The sequence below is a fragment of the Oncorhynchus masou genome, chromosome 1 (genome assembly GCF_036934945.1).
Source record: "Oncorhynchus masou masou isolate Uvic2021 chromosome 1, UVic_Omas_1.1, whole genome shotgun sequence".
Classification (NCBI taxonomy): Eukaryota; Metazoa; Chordata; class Actinopteri; order Salmoniformes; family Salmonidae; genus Oncorhynchus; species Oncorhynchus masou.
Genome location: NC_088212.1, coordinates 73,358,997 through 73,369,958, shown reverse-complemented (window position 1 = coordinate 73,369,958; position 10,962 = coordinate 73,358,997). Strand labels below are relative to the sequence as shown.

Here is a 10,962-nt window from a genome sequence, read left to right as displayed (position 1 = left end):
CTATTTCAAGGTCTACTGTACATGTGATGTTTGTGTGCCTGCTCCTTTTCTTTGCATTCAAATCTGTTGAGGCGTATGTGGAATTTTAACATGCAGAGGTCAGCGTTGGTTGTTCCTCTGACATAACCTTTTGCATTTGTTTTCCAGCACCAACTAAAACGACACATGACATGTATGATCACTGGTACGTTATTCATCTAAAGCATTACATGTCTTGCCCTCCCAACACTTTGTTGTAGTTATTATTGTTGTAGTTATGTATTTTATCCACACTAATTATGTTTCTCTAACGAGATGTACCGAGAACCTGTCAATGAGTGAATGGAGACAAATGAACTGGCAAATATAGAAATACGGCTCTGCCGCTGGCTACATCTCCCTTGTTTGCCACAGAGGTTTTCAGCCTTGTCTGAGATATGTCAGGCTTCACCGCTGTCAGCAAGGACGTGACGTCAAGCAGCCTAATTGGGCTCTTCTTTGTGCGTAGGTACCCCGACATGCCCTGCGCCGCTGACGTTGTGAACGCCTTAGATCAACAGGCTCTTCTTTTTGTGCGTAGGTACCCCGACATGCCCTGCGCCGCTGACGTTGTGAACGCCTTAGATCAACAGGCTCTTCTTTGTGCGTAGGTACCCCGACATGCCCTGCGCCGCTGACGTTGTGAATGCCTTAGATCAACAGGCTCTTCTTTTTGTGCGTAGGTACCCCGACATGCCCTGCTCCGCTGACGTTGTGAACGCCTTAGATCAACAGGCTCTTCTTTCTGCGTAGGTACCCCGACATGCCCTGCTCCGCTGACGTTGTGAACGCCTTAGATCAACAGGCTCTTCTATGTGCGTAGGTACCCCGACATGCCCTGCACCGCTGACGTTGTGAACGCCTTAGATCAACAGGCTCTTCTTTGTGCGTAGGTACCCCGACATGCCCTGCGCCGCTGACGTTGTGAACGCCTTAGATCAACAGGCTCTTCTTTTTGTGCGTAGGTACCCCGACATGCCCTGCGCCGCTGACGTTGTGAACGCCTTAGATCAACAGGCTCTTCTATGTGCGTAGGTACCCCGACATGCCCTGCGCCGCTGACGTTGTGAACGCCTTAGATCAACAGGCTCTTCTATGTGCGTAGGTACCCCGACATGCCCTGCGCCGCTGACGTTGTGAACGCCTTAGATCAACAGGCTCTTCTTTGTGCGTAGGTACCCCGACATGCCCTGCGCCGCTGACGTTGTGAACGCCTTAGATCAACAGGCTCTTCTTTGTGCGTAGGTACCCCGACATGCCCTGCGCCGCTGACGTTGTGAACGCCTTAGATCAACAGGCTCTTCTATGTGCGTAGGTACCCCGACATGCCCTGCTCCGCTGACGTTGTGAACGCCTTAGATCAACAGGCTCTTCTTTGTGCGTAGGTACCCCGACATGCCCTGCGCCGCTGACGTAGAGGCTGTGAACGCCTTAGATCAACAGGCTCTTCTTTGTGCGTAGGTACCCCGACATGCCCTGCGCCGCTGACGTTGTGAACGCCTTAGATCAACAGGCTCTTCTTTGTGCGTAGGTACCCCGACATGCCCTGCGCCGCTGACGTTGTGAACGCCTTAGATCAACAGGCTCTTCTTTGTGCGTAGGTACCCCGACATGCCCTGCGCTGCTGACGTTGTGAACGCCTTAGATCAACAGGCTCTTCTTTGTGCGTAGGTACCCCGACATGCCCTGCGCCGCTGACGTTGTGAACGCCTTAGATCAACAGGCTCTTGCGTCCATCCTCACTGCCTATGGGGAGGAAAGGCACACCAGGAAAATAGCCTCGGCCATGGTGGAAGCACACAGTGTCTAACCCATCACCCGGACACAGCCGCTGGCCAGCGTGGTGGCAGGTACCCTCGTTAATTCCCTACATTGTTTTAGAGGCTCAGGGCAGAAACGGTAGAGAAATATTAAGCCCCAGTCTTCCTGTGGGACCTATTTGTCTGGGGAAAAATCACAATGGCTCTAATCTCAAGCATCATCCTCTCCTGTCTGTGTTTTGGATGCCTCTAGAACCCATTTCCTGATGAGATTACTATTAATAAGGAGGAGAGAGATGCGTCTGGCGTAGGGTGTGGCTGCCACTCTGACAAGAGAGTGACAACTTCTCTTTTTCACACGAGCCCCCCGTTCTCTCTTCCCTCCCGTCTTCCTCCTCCCCTTTGTTGCTTTTGATTTAGTTTCCCACCCTACCTCATTTTATGCCCATCCCCCAGCCCATCTCGTTCACACACATGCACACACACTCATGCACAGATTGAGGATGGATCATAATTTTTAATGCATTTTTGTAAGTGTTTTTTTTGCCTCCCTCTGAGATCTCTACAGAGAGATCTTCTCAATGGCTGTTACGGAGCTAGGCGCTACGTGCGTCACACAGGGAGAACAGGTGTGAGGGAGGACAGTTGTTTGATCTCTTTTGAAGAGCAGAGCGAGTCACCAGCAATCTTTATTCCAATCAATCCAAGAGGTCCTGACTCATGTGGGTCCCAGGGGGTCAGCTAGGCTGCTGGTGACACTGTTGCCTAGGGAAGAATGCCATGTGGGTGGAGGGGAGGGGAGGTTGTATTTGTGTAAGGGGGCACACTTTGTAGCGCAATGGTTGGGGGTGTTCAGGACCAAAATTATAGTGTGCTATAGGTTTATTGGATGGGTCTTTCTTTTTCTCTCTCCATCTCTCTACCTTTTTGCAGGCACACTTCAATTAGGATGGAGATCTCTTAAGCCCCATAGACTACAGTGGCAGGAAGCCTTCCAGACTGTTTAGCCATGTTGGGGTGCAGAGCTTATTTTGAGCCAGGGCTCAAAACTGTGTTTGCTACCAACAGCCCTGCAGCTCTTCTATAAGGAGTAGTAGTCCTGCAGCTCTTCTATGCGGAGTTGTAGCCCTGCTGCACTTCTATGGGGAGTAGTAGCTCTGCAGCTCTTCTATAAGGACTAGTAGCCCTGCAGCTCTTCTATAAGGACTAGTAGCCCTGCAGCTCTTCTATAACGACTAGTAGCCCTGCCTCCTTACATTCCTTTCCATTCCCCTGTTATATTGAAAATGTAGAGACATAATAAATCAAATAGTTCCTGCCTCAGTAGAGTCATTTAGTTGAATATACTGAATGTAATTATGAAATGTTTTTGAATTTGATTCATCTGTTTATATACCTCTTTAGCAGAGCTAGCTAAAGGACATGGATCTAATTTCATGAGGAGAAAAACACCACAGAAATAGACAAACCAGTCAAATAAACATGACTTAACCAACCCATAGTTTATATAAATTGATATGAATACAACAATAAATGTTCGGCGTGTGATGAACAAAAGCAACAATCCACTAACAGATCAAATATTATACTATTATGATTAATTGTGTGTGTTTAGCTTACATACATTTGCATAACACAATCATGCAGTTTTGCTTCAGTTGTGGCTCCAATATATTAATTCTAAGCCAATTGTCCCCCTCCCCCATTCCTGCCAGAGTCAACAGTAATGCCTAATGAGCCCTCCCTACCCCCCCTCGCTTGCACCCCAGCATCTATTTTGTTACAAATTAAGCAGTGGTGGTTGGGTTGTTGAAGGTGTTGAGACACCATAATGACAGGTGCCTTGGGAGCCTTTTGCTCCCCCCACTCACTCCCTCCCTCCATACATCCCCTTGTCTCTCTCTTCCTTCCTTTGTGTAAACGCACACAGCTGTGGCTGACTGAGGCCCCTAAAATGTTTTCCCTCATTTAAGTATACATATATTTTTTAAGAACTGTTGACATATGGAGAGCAATCCATTTAGCCCATATAGCAGGGGTCAGAAACATGTTTTTTTTTTGTCAAATTAGAACATAAAATCCAGGAATTTAGCTAAAAATGTGTTTAATTCGTGACATTTAATAAAAAATATATGTCATCATGTCTCATTGTAATCAAGGTATGAAATGATTGTTCTTTTCAAATACAATCTCTTTTTAGGCTAAGATGTGGTCAATTTGCAGTGTAAAAATTATTATAATTATGTTCTGGCCCCCTGACCATCCGCTCCGCAAAAATAGGGCCGCGGATTAATCTAGTTGCCTACCCCTGCCATATAGGCTCTGTTATTCAGTGGGTCAGAGTGGTGCATCCAACCACTAAACATCCCACTGGCTTCCTCTTGGGAAATGCATCTCAAATGGACTCAAGTTGTTAAGAGTTAACGCAGCAGAGTGAACAGGCACATCCTTGATATGGTGATGGACACAGCTAGTGAGGATAACATGATTGACTGTTGTAAGATGTGTGGCCTTTCAACCCAACATTCACTCACGTGACGGATGCGGTTAGTAATGGTTGTTTGCCTCGCAATAAATGCATTGTGTCAGTGTGAAGTTTGCCCAGCTAAATGGACACCCTAGTTTTCTTCAATTATATAAATGAACAGCCCTTAGAATTGCAACGCTGTGTTGATTTCTAAATCACACTTTCCAGGGTTAAACAACCTCAAAAGAATAACATTCTAATGTGAATTCTAAGTCCAGTTGAGAGAAAGTTTTCTATCCTCGTCATGGTGTCTGCAACTTGGTGACATTTGGCGGTGGTGTTTCACTAATCACAGACCGTGAATGAGGCGGTGTTTTCAGCTCACAGAAACGAATAATCACCACAGCACAAGCCCAAACTCCATGGAGAGTTCACTAGCAGTCCGTTGCACTCATGCCTCAAGCCCTGACAATATTAATGATGTAATACATCCTCAAGTGCCTCACTGCTTTATAGAACACAGGATTTATGAACTAATAATCAAGAATCAGTCTGAAATACTCTTGTGCATAAACAGGCAGCGTATTGCTGCCTAGGAATGGTTCTTCCAGGACTCCAAAGGTAGCCATGTAATTTGGATCCCTTATCTTAAGTGGTGTGTTGTTCCACAGTGCAGTACTGTCCTTATTGAGAAGTAATTGCTGTAATATGATTGTGAAGTGAATGTCTTTCCCTGACCCCCTTTATAGAAACAAAATCAGATGGAGAAGAACATGTACAGCTCAGCGATACCCTTTCATTTCATAGCAAGACAGAGTCCATCACGTCAGCCTTCAGACCAGACAATCACCAGGAGTAACATCACCTGGAGAAGAAATGTATTCAAACAAGGGCGTTTTTATGTTTCTTAGACTAAATTCTTAGTTAATAATTACGTTTTTTTTGGCATTCTTCCAGATTTTTTGTCAGGGTTGTAGCAAAAAACATTAGACAAAAGTTTTTTTGAATATTATTTATCCATTAGCGATGAAGACAAAGTGATCGGTCTTATAAAATGGGAATAACCACTACATCCAGAGGGGTTTCAGAACTCCGCTGCCTCCAACAGGTCTGGAGGATTTGGTGTCTGTTTGGCAATGCTATTTGTTCAGACTGTTCAGTTGATCAGTGAGATTGTTTGGATAGAGCTAGATTTCTGTTAGCTTTCCCAGTCTGCTGCTTTGTGGCATCTTTGCTTATTTTTTTCTCGTGCACTCTAGCTGTGGGACCCTTGAAAGATGAATTAGAGAGAGAGAGCACAACTTGGTGAAACTGGGCCACGGCCGCAGCGCAGGTTTTCTATTGATTGCTGGGTGACTCACAGTCAGTGCTGTTGAACGCCAGAGGAGAGAAATGCCACACTGCTCTCTCTCCCTTTCCCCCCTTCTCTCTCTCTCTCTCTTACTCTCTCTCTCCCTGTCTCTTTCTCCCTCCCCCTCTTGCTCGCTCTCTCTCTCCCTCTTTCTCTCTCTCCCCCTCTTGCTCTCTCTCTCTCTTTTTCTCTCACTCTCCCTCTCTTCTCCTCTCACGTACACACATGGGCTGGGTTCTACGTCAATGCTGGCATTACTCTGGACAGGGGACACCAAAGCTCCAGATAGGAAACAGAGCAGCGCTTCAGCAGCCAGGAAGGCACTGCAGTCTGGACCCCTTGTCTGTCAATCAGTGCCAGGGAGCAGGGAGGAGTGGTCGTGCTCTTCACCCAGCACAGATTGTTTTGTGGCACTTCAAACAGTACCAAATGCAAACATGACCATCTGAGCTTACTTGAACACAGTCTGTCTGAACACGGTGTCATCAAACGGCACAAGCAAAGGCAACCATTATAGGGTATTTGCTAGCAATGGGGGGATGAAGAGAGAGTAATCTGAAAGAGAAGCACAACTTCATTTTCAAGTATTATCACAAGCACCTGTTTATTTACAGGCTTTACTTACTGTCATTGTCAATCACATATTAAAGCTGCAGCCTGGACAGGATATGGGAAAATGTGGCTATGATTGGGGCTTATTCAGACTGGGAGGTTAAAAACTAAGAGTCATTAGAGAGCTGTAAGAATTTTGTTCTGGTCTGTTGAGTCTCCTGGATTGAATGTGAAACATTTCAAGTATGCTGCTCTCCGGGTGAATAACATGCTTCCTGCGCTATATAAATGCTTCATGTCATTTGTTTGATTTATTAAAACTTAAAGTATTTCTTTGCCTCTAGGATATTTTGCAGCCAGCGCTCTCTATGCCCGCAAAGATCGGCTTCAGCGACCCTCACACGTTGCGACCAAGACATTTCAGGCGCTGTGTATGTTTGTCAATGATGAGCTGAATGACCTGCATGCTGGACTCTGCACTGCTCGGACAGTGCTTAAACCTGGCGGCCGCCTCTGTGTGCTGACCTTCCATTCACCAGAGGACCGCTTGGTAAAGCGTTTTCTCCATGGAGAGGATGTAGGTGCCCACCCCGTTGGAGTGTCCGTCAGAGAGTCCAGCGATGGGAGGAAGAGGAGGAGGAAGAAGAGAAGGGTGGGGGAAAGAACAGTGGTCACGGGGTTGACCTGCAGAGAGGGGTGCTGATGCCACAGGCAGAAGACATACTGGAGAACCCATGGGGATTCTCAGCCAAACTCAGGGCAGCATTCAAACAATAACCCTCTGGAACTTGGCCTCAACCTGCACCAATTAAATCCTCCTTGTTTTTAACTAGACTACAGAACCACCAGGCTGGTCTTCGTCAGACACGACCATACTGATCAAATCCAGGCACAGTCTCACTGGTGTCGGTTGGGTGACATACAGAACAAGTGCCTTGTTAATGGTGGAACGCTGAGGCTGACTGGTATTTAACTGCCATGCACTAACAGTCAACAATCCATGTAGGCATGTGCTCCTTAGTTAATATTATACTGTGTGTAGTTTAAGTGACTTGTGTACACTACTTGAATATAGGAAACACAATTGTGCCCAAGCCTAAGTTGAAGATATCAAAGGTTAAGACAAGGATTCTAATATCCCATAACTCTTTGCATAAATGAGAAAGAATTAGAAAAGCAAAGGGGCCAGCTATGCTAGTGAGCAATGGCGCTTGTCCCATGAATCTGTTTATCTTTTGAAAGATTCTAATCTTCAACCTAGGCTGAAGCCAGAGACACGGAAGACAAAACGTCTCTCTCACTCTCTCACTCACTCACTCAATTTGTACTGCATTACTTTATGGCTGAGCTGACACAGTTGCATACAGTAACAGTTCTGCCTTGAATTCTGAGTTTCCTCAGTTCTCCCTGTTGGCTGAACCCATAATGTCTTTGCTCTCTTGACTAATTAATTAATCAGAACAATGTTGCCTCCAACCGACTGATGAGTATCCAGATCAACGGATGTAGGCACTAACCTCCCTCACTGATGTCTGTATACTCCAGCAATGAGATGACAACTTCCTTGGTAGTTTTGGCTGAATGTGTACTGCACTGCACGAATCAGTAATGTCTTTAAATACCAAGTGACTCAAGTGTCACAAGTGGCGGTGAATGAGCGGATGACTGTTTCATTCATGAGCCTTCTCCAACTGTTAACAGATGTGATGTTTTGATCTGTACTATTGGACTTTGTCTATTTGTAATTGCTCCATCAAGAGGATCAACACTTTTCTTCCCCTCTGCCTCATTCTGTACACTCTAAGTATACACTTCTTTTTACCTTGGAAACGAAACAGCACAAGTAACATTTAACTGTGTCTAAATGTGTTTGCTGTTTTAAAATATCTGCGAAACGATGCCGTATGTAGAATATTTACGCCCCTCCCTTTGAGGTCAGTCGACGTCACACAGTCGTCATGGTTATTTGAATTCAATTTGAAATAAGAATGGTAATCCTGTTTGATCTGGTCTTTAATGGATGGTCCAAGGGTTCTAAGCCCCTTACTCTGTAGACCCCCATTCCTCCCCTCTAATCAGGAATGATTCAGACGTGGAACACCTGGTGTGTGGAATCTGAATTCAAAACTCAAAATGTGACTCTTTCCCTTTGATGACCACAATATAACTGGACTCATAATCGTGCAACTGGTGACAATTCCAACCATAACTTCTTCTCTAGATATCCGATAGCACCTGTACACATCATCTGCCTTTTCCTTCCTGTACACCCTCTCTGCCACCTGACCAAATTAAAGCTTTCTTCAGTTCTCCAAACTTTGTCTAACTTTAACCAATTTAACAAACTTAGCTTTGTTTATCCCCATTTCTCATAACCCGTGTCACCTTTTGTCTTTTACTAGTAAGGAATGACCCCTCCTAAACACTTTGCAAATTCCACATTCTTCTTTACACTCAAATCTAAGTCTTCTGTAATTACCTACAGTGGCTTGTGAAAGTATTCACCCCCTTGACATTTTTCCTATTTTGTTGCCTTACAACCTGGAATTAAAATGTTTTTTTGGGGGGTGGGGTTGTATCATTTGATTTACACAACATGTCTACCGCTTTAAAGATGCAAAATATTTTTGGGTGTGAAACATACAAGAAATAAGACAAATTGAAAACTTGAGCGTGCATAACTTTTCACCCCCCCACCCCAAAGGACATACTTAGTAGGGCCACCTTTTGCAGCAATTACAGCTGCAAGTCTCTTGGGGTATGTCTCTATAAGCTTGGCGCATCTAACCACTGGGATTTTGCCCATTTTTCAAGGCAGGTTTAATGGGTTCCGCTGGGGTACAGCAATCTTTAAGTCATACCACAGATGCTCAATTGGATTGAGGTCTGGGTTTTGACTATGCCATTCCAAGACATTTAAATGTTTCCCCTTAAGCCACTCGTGTTGCTTTAGTAGTACGCTTAGGGTCATTGTCCTGCTGGAAGGTGAACCTCTGTCCCAGTCTCAAATCTCTGGAAGACTGAAGCAGGTTTCCCTCAAGAATTTCCCTGTATTTAGCACCATACAGCATTCCTTAAATTCCGACCAGTTTCCCAGTCCATGTCGATGAAAAACATCCCCACAGCATGATGCTGCCACCACCATGCTTCACTGTCGGGGTGGTATTCTCGGGGTGATGAGAGGTGTTGGGTTTGCGCCAGACATAGCGTTTTCCTTGATGGACAAAAAGCTCAATTTTAGTCTCATCTGACCAGAGTACCCTCTTCCGTATGTTTGGGCAGTCTCCCACAAGCCTTTTTGAAAACACCAAATGTGTTGGCTTATTTCTTCTTTAATTAATGGATTTTTATCTGGCCACTTCCATAAAGCCCAGCTCTGTGGAGTGTAGGGCTTAAAGTGGTCCTATGGACAGATTCTCCATTCTTCGCTGTGGAGCTTTGCAGCTCCTTCAGGGTTATCTTTGGTCTCTTTGTTGCCTCTTTGATTAATGCCCTCCTTGCCTGGTCCGTGAGTTTTGGTGGGCAGCACTCTCTTGGCAGGTTTGTTGTGGTGCCATATTCTTTCAATTTTTTAATAATGGATTTAATGGTACTCTGTGGGATGTTCAAAGTTTTGGATATGTTTTTATAACCCAACCCTGATCTGTACTTCTGCACAACTTTGTCCCTGGCCTGTTTGGAGATGCTTGGTGGTGCCCCTTGCTTAGTGGTGTTGCAGATTCTGGGGCCTTTCAGAACAGGTGTGTATATACTGAGATCATGTGACAGATCATGACACTTAAATAAAGTCCACCTGTGTGCAATCTAACTAATTGTGTGACTTCTGAAGGTAATTGGTTGTACCAGATCTTATTTAAGGGCTTTATAGTTAAGAGGGTGAATACATACACACGCACCACTTTTCAGATTTGTATTTTTTATAATTTTTTGAAACACGTTATTTTTTAATTTCACTTTACCAATTTGGACTATATTGTGTATGCCCATTACATGAAATCCAAATAAAAATCAATTTAAATTACAGGTTGTAATGTAACAAAACAGGAAAAACGCCAAGGGGGATGAATACTTTTGCAAGGCACTGTATAGCGGTCAACAATTGTTATCAGTTTTCTCTGTTTTATATTATATGTTCTTGTTCATGGATGCTGATTTGGCAACATTAAGACTTGTTATGTACATTGCGTACATCAATTGAGTTAACCTTGTATGGAGGGGGATGAGCATAATGCAGATATGTCAGTGGTTGTAAATGAGACTGACCTGTGCTTGTATGTTCTCAATTACCATGGAAACAGTGGCTAGTGAACAGTTGTTGGGATAACTTGCTCTATTATTAACAGCCATGTATCAATCATGGATTGAAATCCTACCAAGTAATACCTACCAGGAAGGTGTTAATCAGTTCTCAGAAGCCTGTTTCTGGCTAAGTCTTTCAGTGTGCAGACAAGAGTTACACACGTCCATCCCCATGTACTAGCAAAAGGTGTGTATTGGGTCAGTTGCCATAGGAACACAAAACTCACAAAACCGATTTCTCAACTCACCTCAATTTTCTGAGAAAGGATTTACAGAGGAAAATTGTAACTGAATGCAAATAAAAAATGAAATCTAGTCCTTTTCTCTGTGTATGCTTCGGTTGTTTTCTATACGTCACAAAAGGGAATAGATTTGATAGCCTTGACCATATTGGATTAAGTCTGTCTGTCAGGGGACAAAGGATAAGGCTATGAATGGATCCGCTTTCTACATTAACAACGTTTTGACACTTTTCCAGATGTGTCCACAAATGTGGCTCCATTTAAAAGGGGAGG

General features: G+C 44.5%; 1 pseudogene; it reads left to right on the top strand.

Moving 5' to 3' along the window:
• The first annotated feature begins 711 nt into the window (after nt 1–711).
• Nucleotides 712–6,953, top strand: LOC135543677 (12S rRNA N4-methylcytidine methyltransferase-like; annotated as a pseudogene).
• Nucleotides 6,954–10,962: the final 4,009 nt, after the last annotated feature.